The 22,696-nt window shown below is 31.1% G+C and overlaps 1 protein-coding gene across 33 annotated transcripts in view; it reads left to right on the top strand.

Annotated features, from left to right (window-relative positions):
- Nucleotides 1–17,307: 17,307 nt before the first annotated feature.
- LOC145268594 (unconventional myosin-IXb-like) overlaps nucleotides 17,308–22,696 on the top strand; it is a 349,537-nt gene continuing 344,148 nt past the window's right edge. For 27 of the 33 annotated variants that reach the window (XM_080124068.1, XM_080124230.1, XM_080124166.1 and 24 more), the window contains exon 1: nucleotides 17,575–17,861. The gene's annotated coding sequence lies outside the window, so the exon portion shown is untranslated. Of the gene's footprint in view, nucleotides 17,862–22,696 lie in introns of all 33 variants that reach the window. The other 6 variants (XM_080124293.1, XM_080124274.1, XM_080124194.1 and 3 more) reach the window with 2 other exon arrangements.

Genomic DNA, 22,696 nt, shown 5'->3' with positions numbered 1-22,696 from the left:
AACAATATCGGCCATGACAGCATTTAAAGTATCTGTTAGAAATGAGTGCTCTGAAAGGGTTAATAAAAATATTGAGTACAAAACTGACTTAAAAAGGGGAGACACAACAAAATTGAAATTAATCGAAACAAAGAAAGTTCAATAGTATCAAAATCAGTTTGAAACGTTATATACTTTTAACAGTGACACTGCAAAGGTTTATAGGAAAGGAGAACTATTGGCTTTCCCAACTATTAGATTTTATGTTGCTAACATAAAATGACTCTGTATTAGTCAATGAAATAAGATCAATATCGAATTTGAAAGAGCTTTTCTGGAAATCAGCAAGGAGTGGAGTGGGTATAGAGAGAAGAAAATGTGAAACAGTAAATGGAGTCATTGGAGAGTGCCACATTAGGAACAATTGGTGATCGGCATAGGAAGAAATGTTTTTGTGCCGACAGTCATTTATCAAAATTACAGGTGTTGATTCATAACTGCATGGAAGGATATTTGAGAGGGGAATAGTTACTGAATCTCACCTGTTGGAGATAAAATTGGAGAAAAGGTAGACAAGGCTAGTGCTGCAGGCACCCACATCAAAATGTTTATTTTATCCTTATTTCAATTAAACTTGATAAAAAAATTGGAATTCTTCTGAAAAACAACAAAGGTTGTGATACATTTTATTTCTTTTCCTTTTTTTTACCATTTTTTTCCTTAAATTATTATTCTCAGGTGTCAAGATCTGAGATATTTATTCAATGGGCCCAATGACAGAAAATATTTTTCAAATTTTCAACATTACTATTTGTATTCTTAATATACTTTGATTATGTAAATGTTTAATGAAAAGCTAATTTTAAAAAAATCTTTCCTGAAGTTATTAGTGCAATCTTAACATTGGAATCATTTCTCATATCATTATGATTAAAGAATAGAGACTCTCAATAAAAGATGTCTGCAGATTTTGGATGAAAGAATGTTCATTATTATTTATGATTTCCCATTTGGGGAACATATTACCACAGAATTGTTTCTACAACATGGTCATCTTCAAATCTAATGTTAATGAATACTTGCTATAAACCGTCATCATAAATAATCAAATCTTTGTCATTCAATTTAATATTTTCAATCTTCTCATATTATTCTTCATCATTCAGCTATTAATCTATCCATCTCATTAACACCTATCTTCGAGTGACTTTTAGGCTGGATAAGTGATGATTTATTAGTAAAAATAAAAAATGATCCGATTTCCTCATCTTGGTCATTGCTATTACAGCATTTCAACTATTTTGCTACCCAACCTTCTTCAAGTGCCATGTGTTGAACAAGCACTGCCATGGAATTCCAAAGCAAACTGTTTTTGAGGCTGCAACGTACATAGTTGACGTTCCATTCTCCATAACTATTGACATTCTTTCAGTTAACGTTTTTGTAAATCATTTTTACTGCCTTTACTCAGGAGATTTTGCCTTCTAATTTTCTTCCAATCTTACTTGGTAAAGGTAACATGTTCTGGGTCTTTTTAGAACACATTCTGGTTGAAGTAACATCTTAGGTAGTTGAGTGAATGAATGCTGCTCACTTTTAGCTTTTTGTAATAGATATAGTCCAAGATTCTGGCACTAGTTTGAATCTTGGGTTGTATCACGGGGAGATAAATTTTTGCTAATTGGCTTTGAAAACTGTTTTCATTAATAATTAAGTTTCGACCTTATTATTTTTTGGAATTTTTGATATTTTAATTACTGCAATATGACATTAAGTATATATCATTAGTTTTACTTGAAATTCATTATTTTGATTTTTATTAATGACTAGTCTTGGTGCCCGGCGTTGCTCAGGTGTTTAAACGTTTGTGTTGAGCAAAAAAAAACAAACAAATAATAATAAAAAGTGATAGTAAGCAGGCAGGCAGGCAAAGAATGTGAAAAAAAAAACCTGACGTCTTTGTGGTTGCGCCCATTGCCAAACCGGAAGTGACATAGGTTAAATTAAGGCTAGACAATAACAAAGAAGGGATGACTTTCGAAAATATCGACGAAAAAAGCGACTCCTCCTTGTAGAAAAGTGCCCCCAGTTAAGAGTCAAGGAATTAATGTTTTTGACGAATTTTTCGATATTTGTCGTCCGAAGGGTTCAGCTTCAAAATGATACTGATCTCGTGAAAATCCGTTGCCTCTGTCGAAAGTTTTAGACATACATACATACATACATACATTTAAACAGACAGGTGCCATTTATATCATAAAAAAGCAATTTTCAAAGACAATTAGAGATTATTGAGTTTTTAGTTAAATAGTTAAAATTTTAAAATGAGTTTTTTGTTAATAATTAAAATTTAAATAAAACCCGTGATTCAAACCAGCACCAAGATCCCCACTCCCCATTTTTATTTTGTACCTTGACCCCCCCCCCCCCCACCTCAAATTGTTTTCTTTATCTTGGAAGAAAAACATCCATTCCCTAAATTCATACCTATTTCCTTTTCTACCACTTATGTCACACTCCCACTTAAAGATTGATTTGCTTGTTTTCAGTTTTAAATAAATCGGAAAACAGTAAGCAGTCTACTATTAAAAGTTGTTGTGTAGTATTTTACTAACCTGCTCTGATTTTATTTGATTTTGTGTTTTTTTTTTCTTTCATTGTAGGTGTTTTTTGATGTTCCACACTTCATTTTCCAATTAAATTTTAAATATCTTTTGTAAATAAAATTTATTTTAAACATTAATATTTTAAGCTGGTGAGCCATAGAGTAAATGTGGTAGTGTGGTGACAACTGAAGAAAAAGTGTTGAAAGAATAAAAGAAAAAATGCTTAGACAAATAAGTGAAAATGTATTAACTTGAAAGACTGAACCTCCCTTCCACTCCACACACTTTTGATGGCTTTGCATCTAATTTGTAAAATTTTTTTTCACTTTTTTTGGCAAATAAATTATTCAAAGTGTAGTATCTGTTCTGTTTTCAATCAGAAGAAGAAAGCTTTTATTTTTGTCCCAATCTAGTGATTTTGAGGAGTGAAGAAACAGATTCGTAATGGTTTATTAGCAGCTAAAAAGACACACATGAAACGGTTATGGATTATGTAATGAGGTACACAATATGAAATACAAAGGAAAAAACAAACAACAAACATAAGAACTAAGGAAGGACTACATTACGGTTCCAAATATAATAAGAAAGAACACATGTTAGGGTAGAAGATAAAGAAACGTGTGCAACAAATAAATAAAAGTTATTATATTTATTTTTTTTTTTATTCGATTTTCACCCCAAACAAGGCGCAGTGCCACTTTGAAGTAGGGGGCTACTATCGGGGACATAAGTTGCAGGGATATTATGAATAGAGATGAGTAGCAAAATGTCTGTTCAAATTACACGTGAACTTCTGCATGTCAGTAGAGCTGGGAAGGCAGAATCCCGAAAAGGAGTTCCAAAGTCTAGCAGTTCTGGGGAAGAAACTATTAGAGTAGAAGGTTTTCTTACACCTCGGGATCTCTACTGTGTAGGGGTGGGATTTAGCTGCTTGTCGGGTTTGTCGGGGGTATTTACATCAAGGGGGTACAAGTGCTTGTAGTTCGTCAGAGCATTCACCATTAAAGTACTTGTAGAACAGGCAGAGGAATGCAACATTTCATTGATGGGACAGAGGCTGAAGCCTAGATGACAGTTCAGGTTGGCAGCTCTCTTTTGAACCCTGTCCAGGAGTGAGAGAAAAGTAGCAGATGCACCAGCCCAAATGTGACAACAGTATTCCATACATGGGCGAATGGTGGCTTTATAGAGGTATAGGATACTTTTAGGCATAAGTAGATTTGTAGCACAATAGAGAGAGACCACCTTCTTCGCAGCAGCCTGGGCATTGCTCTCAATGTATCTATTCCAGTTCATGTTCCCTGTGAATGTTAGGCTGAGGAGTTTAAAGGAATTACTTTCAGGTAATGTGTTTTTGGCCATTGCTATTGGTGGTAGAGAAGGTTTCTATTTACTTTGTGTTGTGTGTTTCCGAGAATCTAATTGACTGCTTAAACAGCATAATCATATTCACACATCAGTTAAACAGCATAATCATATTCACACATCAGTTAAACAGCATAATCATATTCACACATCAGTTAAACAGCATAATCATATTCACACATCAGTTAAACAGCATAATCATATTCACACATCAGTTAAACAGCATAATCATATTGACACATCAGTTAAACAGCATAATCATATTCACACATCAGTTAAACAGCATAATCATATTCACACATCAGTTAAACAGCATAATCATATTCACACATCAGTTAAACAGCATAATCATATTCACACATCAGTTAAACAGCATAATCATATTCACACATCAGTTAAACAGCATAATCATATTGACACATCAGTTAAACAGCATAATCATATTCACACATCAGTTAAACAGCATAATCATATTGACACATCAGTTAAACAGCATAATCATATTGACACATCAGTTAAACAGCATAATCATATTGACACATCAGTTAAACAGCATAATCATATTCACACATCAGTTAAACAGCATAATCATATTCACACATCAGTTAAACAGCATAATCATATTCACACATCAGTTAAACAGCATAATCATATTCACACATCAGTTAAACAGCATAATCATATTCACACATCAGTTAAACAGCATAATCATATTCACACATCAGTTAAACAGCATAATCATATTCACACATCAGTTAAACAGCATAATCATATTCACACATCAGTTAAACAGCATAATCATATTCACACATCAGTTAAACAGCATAATCATATTCACACATCAGTTAAACAGCATAATCATATTCACACATGAGTTAAACAGCATAATCATATTGACACATCAGTTAAACAGCATAATCATATTCACACATCAGTTAAACAGCATAATCATATTCACACATCAGTTAAACAGCATAATCATATTCACACATCAGTTAAACAGCATAATCATATTGACACATCAGTTAAACAGCATAATCATATTCACACATCAGTTAAACAGCATAATCATATTCACACATCAGTTAAACAGCATAATCATATTCACACATCAGTTAAACAGCATAATCATATTCACACATCAGTTAAACAGCATAATCATATTGACACATCAGTTAAACAGCATAATCATATTCACACATCAGTTAAACAGCATAATCATATTCACACATCAGTTAAACAGCATAATCATATTCACACATCAGTTAAACAGCATAATCATATTGACACATCAGTTAAACAGCATAATCATATTCACACATCAGTTAAACAGCATAATCATATTCACACATCAGTTAAACAGCATAATCATATTCACACATCAGTTAAACAGCATAATCATATTCACACATCAGTTAAACAGCATAATCATATTGACACATCAGTTAAACAGCATAATCATATTCACACATCAGTTAAACAGCATAATCATATTCACACATCAGTTAAACAGCATAATCATATTGACACATCAGTTAAACAGCATAATCATATTCACACATCAGTTAAACAGCATAATCATATTCACACATCAGTTAAACAGCATAATCATATTCACACATCAGTTAAACAGCATAATCATATTCACACATCAGTTAAACAGCATAATCATATTGACACATCAGTTAAACAGCATAATCATATTGACACATCAGTTAAACAGCATAATCATATTCACACATCAGTTAAACAGCATAATCATATTCACACATCAGTTAAACAGCATAATCATATTCACACATCAGTTAAACAGCATAATCATATTCACACATCAGTTAAACAGCATAATCATATTCACACATCAGTTAAACAGCATAATCATATTCACACATCAGTTAAACAGCATAATCATATTCACACATCAGTTAAACAGCATAATCATATTCACACATCAGTTAAACAGAATAATCATATTCACACATCAGTTAAACAGCATAATCATATTGACACATCAGTTAAACAGCATAATCATATTGACACATCAGTTAAACAGCATAATCATATTCACACATCAGTTAAACAGCATAATCATATTGACACATCAGTTAAACAGCATAATCATATTCACACATCAGTTAAACAGCATAATCATATTCACACATCAGTTAAACAGCATAATCATATTGACACATCAGTTAAACAGCATAATCATATTCACACATCAGTTAAACAGCATAATCATATTCACACATCAGTTAAACAGCATAATCATATTGACACATCAGTTAAACAGCATAATCATATTGACACATCAGTTAAACAGCATAATCATATTCACACATCAGTTAAACAGCATAATCATATTCACACATCAGTTAAACAGCATAATCATATTGACACATCAGTTAAACAGCATAATCATATTCACACATCAGTTAAACAGCATAATCATATTGACACATCAGTTAAACAGCATAATCATATTCACACATCAGTTAAACAGCATAATCATATTGACACATCAGTTAAACAGCATAATCATATTGACACATCAGTTAAACAGCATAATCATATTGACACATCAGTTAAACAGCATAATCATATTCACACATCAGTTAAACAGCATAATCATATTCACACATCAGTTAAACAGCATAATCATATTCACACATCAGTTAAACAGCATAATCATATTCACACATCAGTTAAACAGCATAATCATATTGACACATCAGTTAAACAGCATAATCATATTCACACATCAGTTAAACAGCATAATCATATTCACACATCAGTTAAACAGCATAATCATATTCACACATCAGTTAAACAGCATAATCATATTCACACATCAGTTAAACAGCATAATCATATTCACACATCAGTTAAACAGCATAATCATATTCACACATGAGTTAAACAGCATAATCATATTGACACATCAGTTAAACAGCATAATCATATTCACACATCAGTTAAACAGCATAATCATATTCACACATCAGTTAAACAGCATAATCATATTCACACATCAGTTAAACAGCATAATCATATTGACACATCAGTTAAACAGCATAATCATATTCACACATCAGTTAAACAGCATAATCATATTCACACATCAGTTAAACAGCATAATCATATTCACACATCAGTTAAACAGCATAATCATATTCACACATCAGTTAAACAGCATAATCATATTCACACATCAGTTAAACAGCATAATCATATTGACACATCAGTTAAACAGCATAATCATATTCACACATCAGTTAAACAGCATAATCATATTCACACATCAGTTAAACAGCATAATCATATTCACACATCAGTTAAACAGCATAATCATATTGACACATCAGTTAAACAGCATAATCATATTCACACATCAGTTAAACAGCATAATCATATTCACACATCAGTTAAACAGCATAATCATATTCACACATCAGTTAAACAGCATAATCATATTCACACATCAGTTAAACAGCATAATCATATTGACACATCAGTTAAACAGCATAATCATATTCACACATCAGTTAAACAGCATAATCATATTCACACATCAGTTAAACAGCATAATCATATTCACACATCAGTTAAACAGCATAATCATATTCACACATCAGTTAAACAGCATAATCATATTCACACATCAGTTAAACAGCATAATCATATTCACACATCAGTTAAACAGCATAATCATATTGACACATCAGTTAAACAGCATAATCATATTCACACATCAGTTAAACAGCATAATCATATTCACACATCAGTTAAACAGCATAATCATATTGACACATCAGTTAAACAGCATAATCATATTCACACATCAGTTAAACAGCATAATCATATTCACACATCAGTTAAACAGCATAATCATATTCACACATCAGTTAAACAGCATAATCATATTGACACATCAGTTAAACAGCATAATCATATTCACACATCAGTTAAACAGCATAATCATATTCACACATCAGTTAAACAGAATAATCATATTCACACATCAGTTAAACAGCATAATCATATTGACACATCAGTTAAACAGCATAATCATATTGACACATCAGTTAAACAGCATAATCATATTCACACATCAGTTAAACAGCATAATCATATTGACACATCAGTTAAACAGCATAATCATATTCACACATCAGTTAAACAGCATAATCATATTCACACATCAGTTAAACAGCATAATCATATTGACACATCAGTTAAACAGCATAATCATATTCACACATCAGTTAAACAGCATAATCATATTCACACATCAGTTAAACAGCATAATCATATTGACACATCAGTTAAACAGCATAATCATATTGACACATCAGTTAAACAGCATAATCATATTCACACATCAGTTAAACAGCATAATCATATTCACACATCAGTTAAACAGCATAATCATATTCACACATCAGTTAAACAGCATAATCATATTCACACATCAGTTAAACAGCATAATCATATTCACACATCAGTTAAACAGCATAATCATATTCACACATCAGTTAAACAGCATAATCATATTGACACATCAGTTAAACAGCATAATCATATTGACACATCAGTTAAACAGCATAATCATATTGACACATCAGTTAAACAGCATAATCATATTCACACATCAGTTAAACAGCATAATCATATTCACACATCAGTTAAACAGCATAATCATATTCACACATCAGTTAAACAGCATAATCATATTCACACATCAGTTAAACAGCATAATCATATTGACACATCAGTTAAACAGCATAATCATATTCACACATCAGTTAAACAGCATAATCATATTCACACATCAGTTAAACAGCATAATCATATTCACACATCAGTTAAACAGCATAATCATATTCACACATCAGTTAAACAGCATAATCATATTCACACATCAGTTAAACAGCATAATCATATTCACACATCAGTTAAACAGCATAATCATATTGACACATCAGTTAAACAGCATAATCATATTCACACATCAGTTAAACAGCATAATCATATTCACACATCAGTTAAACAGCATAATCATATTCACACATCAGTTAAACAGCATAATCATATTGACACATCAGTTAAACAGCATAATCATATTCACACATCAGTTAAACAGCATAATCATATTGACACATCAGTTAAACAGCATAATCATATTCACACATCAGTTAAACAGCATAATCATATTCACACATCAGTTAAACAGCATAATCATATTCACACATCAGTTAAACAGCATAATCATATTGACACATCAGTTAAACAGCATAATCATATTCACACATCAGTTAAACAGCATAATCATATTCACACATCAGTTAAACAGCATAATCATATTCACACATCAGTTAAACAGCATAATCATATTGACACATCAGTTAAACAGCATAATCATATTCACACATCAGTTAAACAGCATAATCATATTCACACATCAGTTAAACAGCATAATCATATTCACACATCAGTTAAACAGCATAATCATATTCACACATCAGTTAAACAGCATAATCATATTGACACATCAGTTAAACAGCATAATCATATTCACACATCAGTTAAACAGCATAATCATATTCACACATCAGTTAAACAGCATAATCATATTCACACATCAGTTAAACAGCATAATCATATTCACACATCAGTTAAACAGCATAATCATATTCACACATCAGTTAAACAGCATAATCATATTCACACATCAGTTAAACAGCATAATCATATTGACACATCAGTTAAACAGCATAATCATATTCACACATCAGTTAAACAGCATAATCATATTCACACATCAGTTAAACAGCATAATCATATTGACACATCAGTTAAACAGCATAATCATATTCACACATCAGTTAAACAGCATAATCATATTCACACATCAGTTAAACAGCATAATCATATTCACACATCAGTTAAACAGCATAATCATATTGACACATCAGTTAAACAGCATAATCATATTCACACATCAGTTAAACAGCATAATCATATTCACACATCAGTTAAACAGCATAATCATATTCACACATCAGTTAAACAGCATAATCATATTCACACATCTGTTAAACAGCATAATCATATTCACACATCAGTTAAACAGCATAATCATATTCACACATCAGTTAAACAGCATAATCATATTCACACATCAGTTAAACAGCATAATCATATTCACACATCAGTTAAACAGCATAATCATATTCACACATCAGTTAAACAGCATAATCATATTCACACATCAGTTAAACAGCATAATCATATTCACACATCAGTTAAACAGCATAATCATATTCACACATCAGTTAAACAGCATAATCATATTGACACATCAGTTAAACAGCATAATCATATTCACACATCAGTTAAACAGCATAATCATATTGACACATCAGTTAAACAGCATAATCATATTCACACATCAGTTAAACAGCATAATCATATTCACACATCAGTTAAACAGCATAATCATATTCACACATCAGTTAAACAGCATAATCATATTCACACATCAGTTAAACAGCATAATCATATTCACACATCAGTTAAACAGCATAATCATATTGACACATCAGTTAAACAGCATAATCATATTCACACATCAGTTAAACAGCATAATCATATTCACACATCAGTTAAACAGCATAATCATATTGACACATCAGTTAAACAGCATAATCATATTGACACATCAGTTAAACAGCATAATCATATTCACACATCAGTTAAACAGCATAATCATATTGACACATCAGTTAAACAGCATAATCATATTCACACATCAGTTAAACAGCATAATCATATTCACACATCAGTTAAACAGCATAATCATATTGACACATCAGTTAAACAGCATAATCATATTCACACATCAGTTAAACAGCATAATCATATTCACACATCAGTTAAACAGCATAATCATATTGACACATCAGTTAAACAGCATAATCATATTGACACATCAGTTAAACAGCATAATCATATTGACACATCAGTTAAACAGCATAATCATATTCACACATCAGTTAAACAGCATAATCATATTCACACATCAGTTAAACAGCATAATCATATTCACACATCAGTTAAACAGCATAATCATATTGACACATCAGTTAAACAGCATAATCATATTCACACATCAGTTAAACAGCATAATCATATTCACACATCAGTTAAACAGCATAATCATATTGACACATCAGTTAAACAGCATAATCATATTGACACATCAGTTAAACAGCATAATCATATTCACACATCAGTTAAACAGCATAATCATATTCACACATCAGTTAAACAGCATAATCATATTCACACATCAGTTAAACAGCATAATCATATTCACACATCAGTTAAACAGCATAATCATATTGACACATCAGTTAAACAGCATAATCATATTGACACATCAGTTAAACAGCATAATCATATTGACACATCAGTTAAACAGCATAATCATATTGACACATCAGTTAAACAGCATAATCATATTCACACATCAGTTAAACAGCATAATCATATTCACACATCAGTTAAACAGCATAATCATATTCACACATCAGTTAAACAGCATAATCATATTCACACATCAGTTAGCAGCATAATCATATTGACACATCAGTTAAACAGCATAATCATATTCACACATCAGTTAAACAGCATAATCATATTCACACATCAGTTAAACAGCATAATCATATTCACACATCAGTTAAACAGCATAATCATATTCACACATCAGTTAAACAGCATAATCATATTCACACATCAGTTAAACAGCATAATCATATTCACACATCAGTTAAACAGCATAATCATATTCACACATCAGTTAAACAGCATAATCATATTGACACATCAGTTAAACAGCATAATCATATTCACACATCAGTTAAACAGCATAATCATATTCACACATCAGTTAAACAGCATAATCATATTCACACATCAGTTAAACAGCATAATCATATTGACACATCAGTTAAACAGCATAATCATATTGACACATCAGTTAAACAGCATAATCATATTGACACATCAGTTAAACAGCATAATCATATTCACACATCAGTTAAACAGCATAATCATATTCACACATCAGTTAAACAGCATAATCATATTCACACATCAGTTAAACAGCATAATCATATTCACACATCAGTTAAACAGCATAATCATATTGACACATCAGTTAAACAGCATAATCATATTCACACATCAGTTAAACAGCATAATCATATTCACACATCAGTTAAACAGCATAATCATATTGACACATCAGTTAAACAGCATAATCATATTCACACATCAGTTAAACAGCATAATCATATTCACACATCAGTTAAACAGCATAATCATATTCACACATCAGTTAAACAGCATAATCATATTGACACATCAGTTAAACAGCATAATCATATTCACACATCAGTTAAACAGCATAATCATATTGACACATCAGTTAAACAGCATAATCATATTCACACATCAGTTAAACAGCATAATCATATTCACACATCAGTTAAACAGCATAATCATATTCACACATCAGTTAAACAGCATAATCATATTCACACATCAGTTAAACAGCATAATCATATTCACACATCAGTTAAACAGCATAATCATATTCACACATCAGTTAAACAACACAATCATATTCACACATCAGTTAAACAACACAATCATATTCACACATCAGTTAAACAGCATAATCATATTCACACATCAGTTAAACAGCATAATCATATTGACACATCAGTTAAACAGCATAATCATATTGACACATCAGTTAAACAGCATAATCATATTCACACATCAGTTAAACAGCATAATCATATTCACACATCAGTTAAACAGCATAATCATATTGACACATCAGTTAAACAGCATAATCATATTGACACATCAGTTAAACAGCATAATCATATTCACACATCAGTTAAACAGCATAATCATATTCACACATCAGTTAAACAGCATAATCATATTGACACATCAGTTAAACAGCATAATCATATTCACACATCAGTTAAACAGCATAATCATATTCACACATCAGTTAAACAGCATAATCATATTCACACATCAGTTAAACAGCATAATCATATTCACACATCAGTTAAACAGCATAATCATATTCACACATCAGTTAAACAGCATAATCATATTCACACATCAGTTAAACAGCATAATCATATTCACACATCAGTTAAACAGCATAATCATATTGACACATCAGTTAAACAGCATAATCATATTCACACATCAGTTAAACAACACAATCATATTCACACATCAGTTAAACAACACAATCATATTCACACATCAGTTAAACAGCATAATCATATTGACACATCAGTTAAACAGCATAATCATATTGACACATCAGTTAAACAGCATAATCATATTCACACATCAGTTAAACAGCATAATCATATTCACACATCAGTTAAACAGCATAATCATATTCACACATCAGTTAAACAGCATAATCATATTCACACATCAGTTAAACAGCATAATCATATTCACACATCAGTTAAACAGCATAATCATATTGACACATCAGTTAAACAGCATAATCATATTGACACATCAGTTAAACAGCATAATCATATTGACACATCAGTTAAACAGCATAATCATATTCACACATCAGTTAAACAGCATAATCATATTCACACATCAGTTAAACAGCATAATCATATTGACACATCAGTTAAACAGCATAATCATATTCACACATCAGTTAAACAGCATAATCATATTCACACATCAGTTAAACAGCATAATCATATTCACACATCAGTTAAACAGCATAATCATATTCACACATCAGTTAAACAGCATAATCATATTGACACATCAGTTAAACAGCATAATCATATTCACACATCAGTTAAACAGCATAATCATATTGACACATCAGTTAAACAGCATAATCATATTCACACATCAGTTAAACAGCATAATCATATTCACACATCAGTTAAACAGCATAATCATATTGACACATCAGTTAAACAGCATAATCATATTCACACATCAGTTAAACAGCATAATCATATTCACACATCAGTTACTATTAAATCACTGAAGTAAAATGATATTGAACATGATTAGTACTAAATGACCATTTGAGAATACGAGGTGCTGTGTTTGCTCTCTGCTTATCTTGGCATTGTTTCCAGTCATCCTGGATTTCTCCCTACTACTCCAATCAAGCAATGCCAATGCAGGAGAGGTATGTGCAACTCTTGCTACACAATTACACATGCAAGCACCATTACAGCGAGTATCCATTGCCTGCCTTAACTTATCAGTCTTGAGACTAACTGAGGTAACTATGATAAAAAAATGTAACCTAGAGGCCAAGACTCTAAGGTTTTGGAAGCCATACTCTTAGCAGGAACTAGATAAAACATCTGTCTTTTTTTAAGGACACACCAGAAGTGGCTAAGATCGCGTTCTAAGTTCCACATGTGGATGAAACAAAGTTTCTTTATTTCCTGATAGGAAAATGCATTCTTCAAAGTTGCCAATCAAAAATATACCCAAGGGAAACTCTTAGATAATTCAAGCCTAACAAATGTAATTTAGTTAAAAAAACAAAACAAAAAAACCAAAAAAATTGTTTCAAACTAAAGATCTATTCAATATAAAGTTATCTTGTCAGATTTTCAAAGTCAGACCTAAATAACAGTTAAACTGACAAATTAAACTTTGTTTCTGACAAACCAATTTTTAGTTGATACTAGTGGGGGTACCCGGCGTTGCCCGGGTGTTTGTAGGTGTGTGTGGTGTTAAATAAAAAAGAAACCGGAGGGGAGGGGGGTCAAAGTTGGTAGGATCGAACCCGAAGCCCTGAGGCGAAGTTTGAAAATAAAATCGGCCAGCCAGAATGAGTTACTGAAAGATGTTTGAATTTATTTAAGTAAGAACCAAATTGACAGGTGCACGCACGGAAGCCGTAGAATGAGGTCAATGACCAGGTTTGTTTGCTATAAGCGAAGTAAAAAAGAAAACAACGTTAAAATTTAATCAAAACATTAAAAAAAACACAAAAATAAATAACGTAAAGCAAACGAACGATCTTAAATGTAAAAATCAAAAAAGCCCCTATAACCATATTCTTTATCTACAGTACACAGGATACTTGATTAAGTATAATTCATTTTGATAAAAGCAAGTCCAACATTATCATGGCGTCTGTGCTCATGCTTGATATCCATGCAAAAGAAATACAACATTTTATTTACAACTTAAAATAAGAATAGCAATGGCAATACGAGGTTCAGTAGAAATATACAGAGGTCCTCATTGATTCTCTGCAAACGTCGGGTATGCCGCTAGGGGTTTAAAATTTCAGTTAATGTCACGTTACTTACAATCCCTTCTAACAAATTAAAGCTGAATTTTATTTCTCCCACCTCCAAACTGAATATTATAAAATTCAAAATGTAAGAACAAAAAATATTGTGTTATAGACTATACACAAAAAGGCAGTGTTTCTGATTAAATCCCGAGCAATGCCATGCCTCCATGCTAGTGTGAAATATAGTTGTAGAATTTATGTGAGGACAAAGATACATTTAAATGCATCTTCTGAAAAAAAAATTTGTAGTGATTCCAGCAAACACATAATTTTCGAATTTTGAGAATTTGAAAATCAGTGAGAGAATGTAAGTTTTTATAGTCACAAAAGAAACTTGTCTGTTTCTTCTCCACACTTAAACACACAATCTAGTGTGTTCACATTCTGCAATGATGATTATGATGCGAATAATCTGACAAGAGACGTTATCAGAAGAGCAAAAACCAATCCTTATTTCTAAATCCAAATGATAACCTCAGAAATACAGCGAACTCCCACTGAACAAATGGTAGAAAAAAAAAAGTGGGAGCAGTAATCACTGTTCTTAGGAAAGAGAATGCATGAGTTTGAGTTAGGAAAAAAAAGGAAGTGAAAGAAACAAAAAGTAGTTGGGGGTTGTTTGTGTCGTGAAATGAAAAAAAAAGAAGGAAATCTTGAAAATTAATCACGCATTATATTGATGACCGAAAAGAAAATGTAAGAAAAAATCCAAGGTAATCTTTGAAAATATGACACGTGGACACTCTGGATAAGTGCAAACCTTGTCTAGATGGAACCCGTCAGCATTCTCCGGTGGGGTACTCCAGACGACCAACAATAAACCAATCCTTCCATCTCAAGGTAATCTATGGGACTATGGCCTCCAAGGATGAAACGAAACTGTACTCCACTTTGATATAATCCCCGACAATCCGCAGAAAAAATAAGAAAACGTGAAAAGGAATTAATTTTACGGCAGGAGGAAAGCTCGTTCAGCTCCACCAAGTTGTTTATTAAATGTTACGTTAGGTAAAAGTACAGAATAGTTAACAATCCCGCTCTTAAAATAGATTTCTAAATAATAGCGTTATTATTTCGGCACGGTACGTATTCTGCATAATTACAGAAAACAAACAAACAGCATGGTTTTCAAGAAAAAGCGAAACAAAAACACGAAAGGATATATATATATATATATATATATATATATATATATATATATATATATATATATATATATATGAAAGTAAAAAAAATCTCGGGCAACGCCGGCGACCGGGTATAGTTGTACAGATAGTTGTGTATATCATGTGTAAGTCACGTTTGTAGACGAGGACCACACACACTCATAAAGTTGTCTCATAATGTTATCAATATAGATATTATTGTCATGTGGATTTAATATATAAAGAGAGAATTGGAAAAAGACAAGGAAAAGGTGAAAATAGAGGATAAATTGAAAAATCTCAGACAACATTGAAGAGGAGCGGGAGAATAGACGTATGTTTAACGAAATAATAAATAATAATAATAATAATAATAATTATTATTATTATTATTATTATTAAAGGATAATAATCTTGTATAATAAAATTATTAAGGAATAAGATTTAAAAAAAGACGCGCGATTAAAAATAAAACCATTAAAATTTATGGAGATTTGTATTTAAAAGGTATCAAATCTAGTAACGCGGAAGAAAGCGGTGGAAAAAACACTAAAAAAAACAATACAAATAAAAAGTGTGTAAGAATTTAAGAGAAAAAATATTTTTAATCAAATAAAACAAAAAACAAAGCAATATTAATAAGGAAGAAACTAAGATGATAAAAGCTTAAATAAAATAAACTCTGATGAAGCGTTTTCTTTTTAAATTAAAAAATATCAGCGTAAGCGAGGAATAAAAAAGGAAAGAAAAAGGGAGTAACATAAAAAGAGAAGAATAAGAAATTTATAGTGACAGAGAAGTAGAGGAAAAAATCCTTCTCTTTCTCATCATCAACAATATTAGCAGTGGTCGTCGTCATCATCATCTACATTTCACACTGTAAGCGTTTTTTATCTTCTTTTTTACATGAGTTAAAAAACCCAAAAAGAATGAAGTAGAACTGAAGATAGATAGATAGATAGATAGAGAGAGAGAGAGAGAGAGAGAGAGAGAGAGGAAAAAAAGAAAGAAAAAGAAAGGTGCGGTGATGAGGTGAATCATCATCAGCAGCAACAATACTAGCAGTGGTTGTCATCATCACCATCGTCTACATTTCTCTGGAAGCCTTTTTTTTCCTCCTTTTCTTCCTTTCCTGGCGGTGGCAGCAGCGATTTCTTCCTGCTACTAACCCGACGATCCTCTATTCGTTTTTGTTTCGGATGATGGACTAACTTATACTTGGCTTTACCAGTCTTCTTAGTTGACATCTTCTGGATCGTTTTTGTTTATCTCTGGATCCTTCCTTCGCTAATGGCCATGGGTCTGTGTCGAAAAGACTACGGCCTCTGGCCACACACCTTCAACTTTTTACAGGTAAGTTCTGCCCTCTTCCCCATTAAAATGACTGGAGAACAAAAATAAATAAAATGACCCATCACCTTTTTTTTTTTTTTACCATATATTGTGTCGCTTTTATCGGTAAAAATAGAATTGATTAATACATTCAGTAATTTAAAATAAAATTGTTTTTTAATTTGTTAAATTAAATAAAAGGTGAAAATTAAATAAAATAACGTTTTTAAAGTAAGGCTTATGTCAAATTTAAGAATTGAAATTTTAGTCAACTGATTTTGAGTGCTTATATAGATCAGCCCCCATGGCACTCCATATTGACTCGGATTTTACCGGTAATAAGTTACGAGAACCGAAAGGCAACCACACAAAATTAAACCCGGGTTCATGAAACAAAAATACACCGTATTTAATTACATTTTTATTGATTACTTTGTTTACATTGTATTATTTTTGTAAATTGTTGATTTATATTTATTTTTGTAATAATTATTTAGTTATTTTAATTTTTACTCGCGCGGGCATTTTATTTGTTTTTGTAAATCGTAAAAGAAAAATGTAATGTATAGGTTTATATCTGTTTTTAAGGCATGGGCGACGGGTGTAAATCCTTACTTGATTTTTTTTTGTACCCAATATGATTAGCGATGAGGGGGGGAGAAGGGTAATCTGTATAAGCACTTTTGCACTTAAAAAAAAAAAAAAAATTATAAAAAAAATCACATTTATTGAATCAAATATTTATCTTTGAATTTCAATTACAAATATTCAAAGTAATATCTTAATAGTTTTTGTACAGAAAAATAAATCTTTGAACCCAAACAAAAATGATTGATCAACCAACGAATTATTATCTACAATCTATAACATTAAATTTCACTAACTAAAGAAAAAAAAAAAAAATACTGAATGCAAAATATTAAAAAATTACTTAAAATCATTTTCTACTCTCATTTATTTTGTAACCCTGAAATAACAATTAATTTAAAACTTTATTTTAAAGAAAACATTTTACGGCGGACTTGAAGAATCTTGCCCCCCCCTCTAATTTTAAAAACAAATTTTCAATGCATTATTATCGAATGGACACTAGTTTACCGAATTATCAAGAAAAATGAAAAAAAAATATATATGTAGGGGGTGCTTTTAGTCATTCAGACGGTTTCCCCCCTTTTTTTTTCTGTAATTTAATTAATTTTAAATCCTAAGAAAATTGGTAAGAAAATATTGACATTCTGAACAGTGAACATGAAATTTGGACTTTCAATTTTAAAAAGCTTTTATTCTTTCAGAATGAAATATTACGTTTTCAGCATCCTAAATTATTTTCAAGATGCCCATAATTAAATTTATAGTTTTAAAATTTCCATCGCCATTTAAGATGTAAAAATATAAATTTTATTTAAATTTTGCATGTTTTTCTTTCACTGTTAGCGAAACAAAATACTAAATCCTATAAAGAAATAATATTTAATCAAATCATTAATGTTTTTTTATTTTTCTTACACCGTAAATTGCAATAAAATCTACAAACCAGATAAAAATGACGGTTCTAAGGGAATTTGGGACGCTGAAACCGTACACAGCCGAAATTTCTTCATCAAAAACGATTCCTTATTCTCTAAACATATTCTTATAATTTATATTGCTCCCTGAATTTCTAATTTCTTTTGTACATTTTTTGCAAACATATGCACTTTAATTAATAAATGAATTATTTTTCTTAAAACCTGATTTCTTTGTTTGCTTTCTAAACTAGATCCGTGTTTTGATATTCTTCGTCTTTTATATAAAATTCTTGCATAATATGGGACTGAGTTTTATTAAATAAACTTGAAGATATACTTGAATAATTTATCTTCTTAATGTTCTTGGAATGGTGACAATTTGCTTGAAAATCTTTAAATATATTTTGGAAATGTCTATAAATGTCAAAACTAATAAAGTCGAAACATTTTTGGTGACAATAACAAAACAAAAAAAAAACTCTTCGTGTAGTCGTGAGAAAGGTCTTATGGGTCACGTGATTATACTTCCTTAAAAAGAAATCAATTTCTTCGCTTAAATTGTAAATATAATAAATGTATATTCATTTTTAACCCAATTTGTGTTCATGATGTCTTCAGATTGTTGCCGGAGCCATAAATAAATATACCTCAGATTAACTCTTTCTTTATAACACCAAAATTTCCTAAATGATTCCCCTCTCTCCGAATGAAGAACTGAATACATCTCCAAATTTCCGTCCTCGACTTTTTCGTTTCCCGTTTTGAATCCATTTATCGCAATAACATTCTTACTGTACATATTTATTTTTTTTCTAAAAGCTTGAATTAATAATTAAAAAAAAAAAAAAGCTTGACTATTTAATACCCATCCCGTATTTCAATTCGCAACTTTTATAAATATTAATTTTTAAATTCTTCATTTATCATGTTGAAATAATATAAAAAAAAATCGCTTTTCGTTTTTTTTTCTTCTAAATGCCACAAGGAGGGGTGACAAATAAAGAATATTTGCATTAATATTTGACCTTCGACCTAAACGATCTAGTAATTATGGCTTAATTAATAAAGATGGTTATTTTCAAGTTTCGTCACCCACTGTTTACAAAGGTTTTGTGCGCAGCCGCAGCTGGTATCTTCAAAATGTGTGTTTATGCATCTACGCTACCATGCTATCTTGTAGGTGCTACTCAGTAGCAGTGCTACTGAGTAGCACTGCTACTGCTATTTTTTAATAGTATTTTCAAGTTTAATTAAAGTTTTATGATGTCTGTTTTTATTAAATTGTGAAGTTAAATAAAGCACAGAATAGCTACAAAACACCCTCCCCTCCCCATGTTAAGAATGGCTTTCTAAATAACGTTATTTCAGCACGGATCAATAAGTGCTCTCTCTAGTACCATCTTGTAAAATAGTATGTTAGTTGAAAGTACAGAATAGCTACAAAACATCCCATCCTTGCCTACCGAGTTTCTAAATAATAACGTTAATATTTCTGCTTGGTAACATAGATGCACACGTACCGCAAAATAAAACGCTTTTTTTTTCATAGTTTTTTTTTAAGATTGTATTTTTAAAATAAGCAAACGAACCGAAAAATTGATAATCCAATTTTTATTTGTTCGTTTACTTATTGTAAAAAAATGCAATAACAAAAAAAACAAAAACAAAACAAACAAAAAAAAAAAAACTCATTTCATTTTGCATATGACAACTCCGCGGAAGACCTTTGTAAATATCGGGTGACGAAACTTGAAGATAACCGCTTGTTATCAGGGATTTACTAATTTAACATTATTTATCTTATTTACTTTTTTTTTGGGGGGGGGGGCATCAGCTAATTCTACTACTATTCACTATATTTGTCAATGTCAAACGTTGCTATATTTGGGGATGTAAAAAAAAAAAACGAAAAAAAAAAGCAAATCACGACCCTTCAACCCTGCTTCTCCTCCTTATGGGTTTAATTCTTACGATTAAAAAAAATGAATATTTTGTGACTTAATTCACGAATAAAATTTTTACCGCCAACCAAAATGTTAAATTTATTTAATTTTTACATTAAGAGCATTTTTAAACGCCCACTTTTTGTCTGCTTCCCCCCCCCCTCAATTTTCACACACAGAAATGATTTGCTTTCCCATTTTAGAATCACAGAAACATAAGCCGGGATTTTGTATTTTTTCTGATTTATTGCCAGTTATTTCCGTGAAGAAAGGACACACATAACTCCACCTTAATATATATACTCACATTTCATTGTTTCATCTGAATAAATAGCAGTGAGTAATTTGTTTTTTCCATGTTTATTATTACTTTTCAGTGGAATAATACATTGTCTACGACGAAATAATGACAATTCTTTGGTGTTTTCTTCCCTTTCTTCTAGGAAGTGGCACGAACTTAAAACATTGTCGCCTTTCCGAATTCTAATGGGAACTCTCTCTCTCTCTCTCTCTCTCTCTCTCTCTCTCTCTAATTAGCATGGAGATCTGACGTTGTCCGTGATTGAATCAACAAATTTTCCACACTTCAAATACCTTTATTGTTTTCGAAATAGGTGAAATCGCCCTTTTCAATCAAACCGATTGTCTTATCCAGAAACCTAACGTGATGCATGCACCGGAAGGAAGCTTCAGTGAAGCTAAGCTTCACTGAAGCTTAGCCACTTGCAGTAACTTAGTCCATAATATATTGAGTCTACATTGCACTGTAGAGAACCTTAGGTCTCAGAACCTACTGTTGAGTTTATGAAATTATTTTGGCGCTTCTACACTATTAGGACGAAATTTCGGAAATCGTAATTCTGAATTTCATATGAAAACAATGGTATCTACGTATTCCTATATTTTTAAGATTATATAAAAAAATTACGAAAATCGATAAGGTAGAAAGTTATTTATTAAAGAAAATTAAAAAAATAGGGGTGCTAATGCTCTTACTGATCCGCGTCCGCGCTATTTTTTAAATCGTATTTCCAAGTTTAATTAAAGTTTTTTTTTTTTTTATTCAATTGTAAGATACAGAATAGGTACAAAACACTCTCCCCTCCCCCATGTTAAGAATGGCTTTTTAAATAATGTTATTATTTCAGCACGGATCAATAAGTGCATCATGAGTACCAAAATAGGATTTGCAAACGATCGTAAGACACGTAAGAGTTCAAAAGGGAGGTAATTTTCCGTTTCGATTTAAACAAGATTGCCGAAATTTTTCACCCGCTAACACGATTAAAGTTTTTGTTTTTTAATAATTCAGTAACATTCAGGTAATTTCGATTGCATAATTTGGAAGCTAACATTGTAATTTATTAGAATTGACAAAAAAAAAAAAAAAAAAAATCAGTAGAAA

This window comes from Euprymna scolopes, chromosome 4 (assembly GCF_053919585.1).
Source record: "Euprymna scolopes isolate OS-2025 chromosome 4, ASM5391958v1, whole genome shotgun sequence".
NCBI lineage: Eukaryota > Metazoa > Mollusca > Cephalopoda > Sepiida > Sepiolidae > Euprymna > Euprymna scolopes.
The sequence above is the reverse complement of the archived record's forward strand: the minus strand, read 5'-3'. Positions and strand labels throughout refer to the sequence as shown.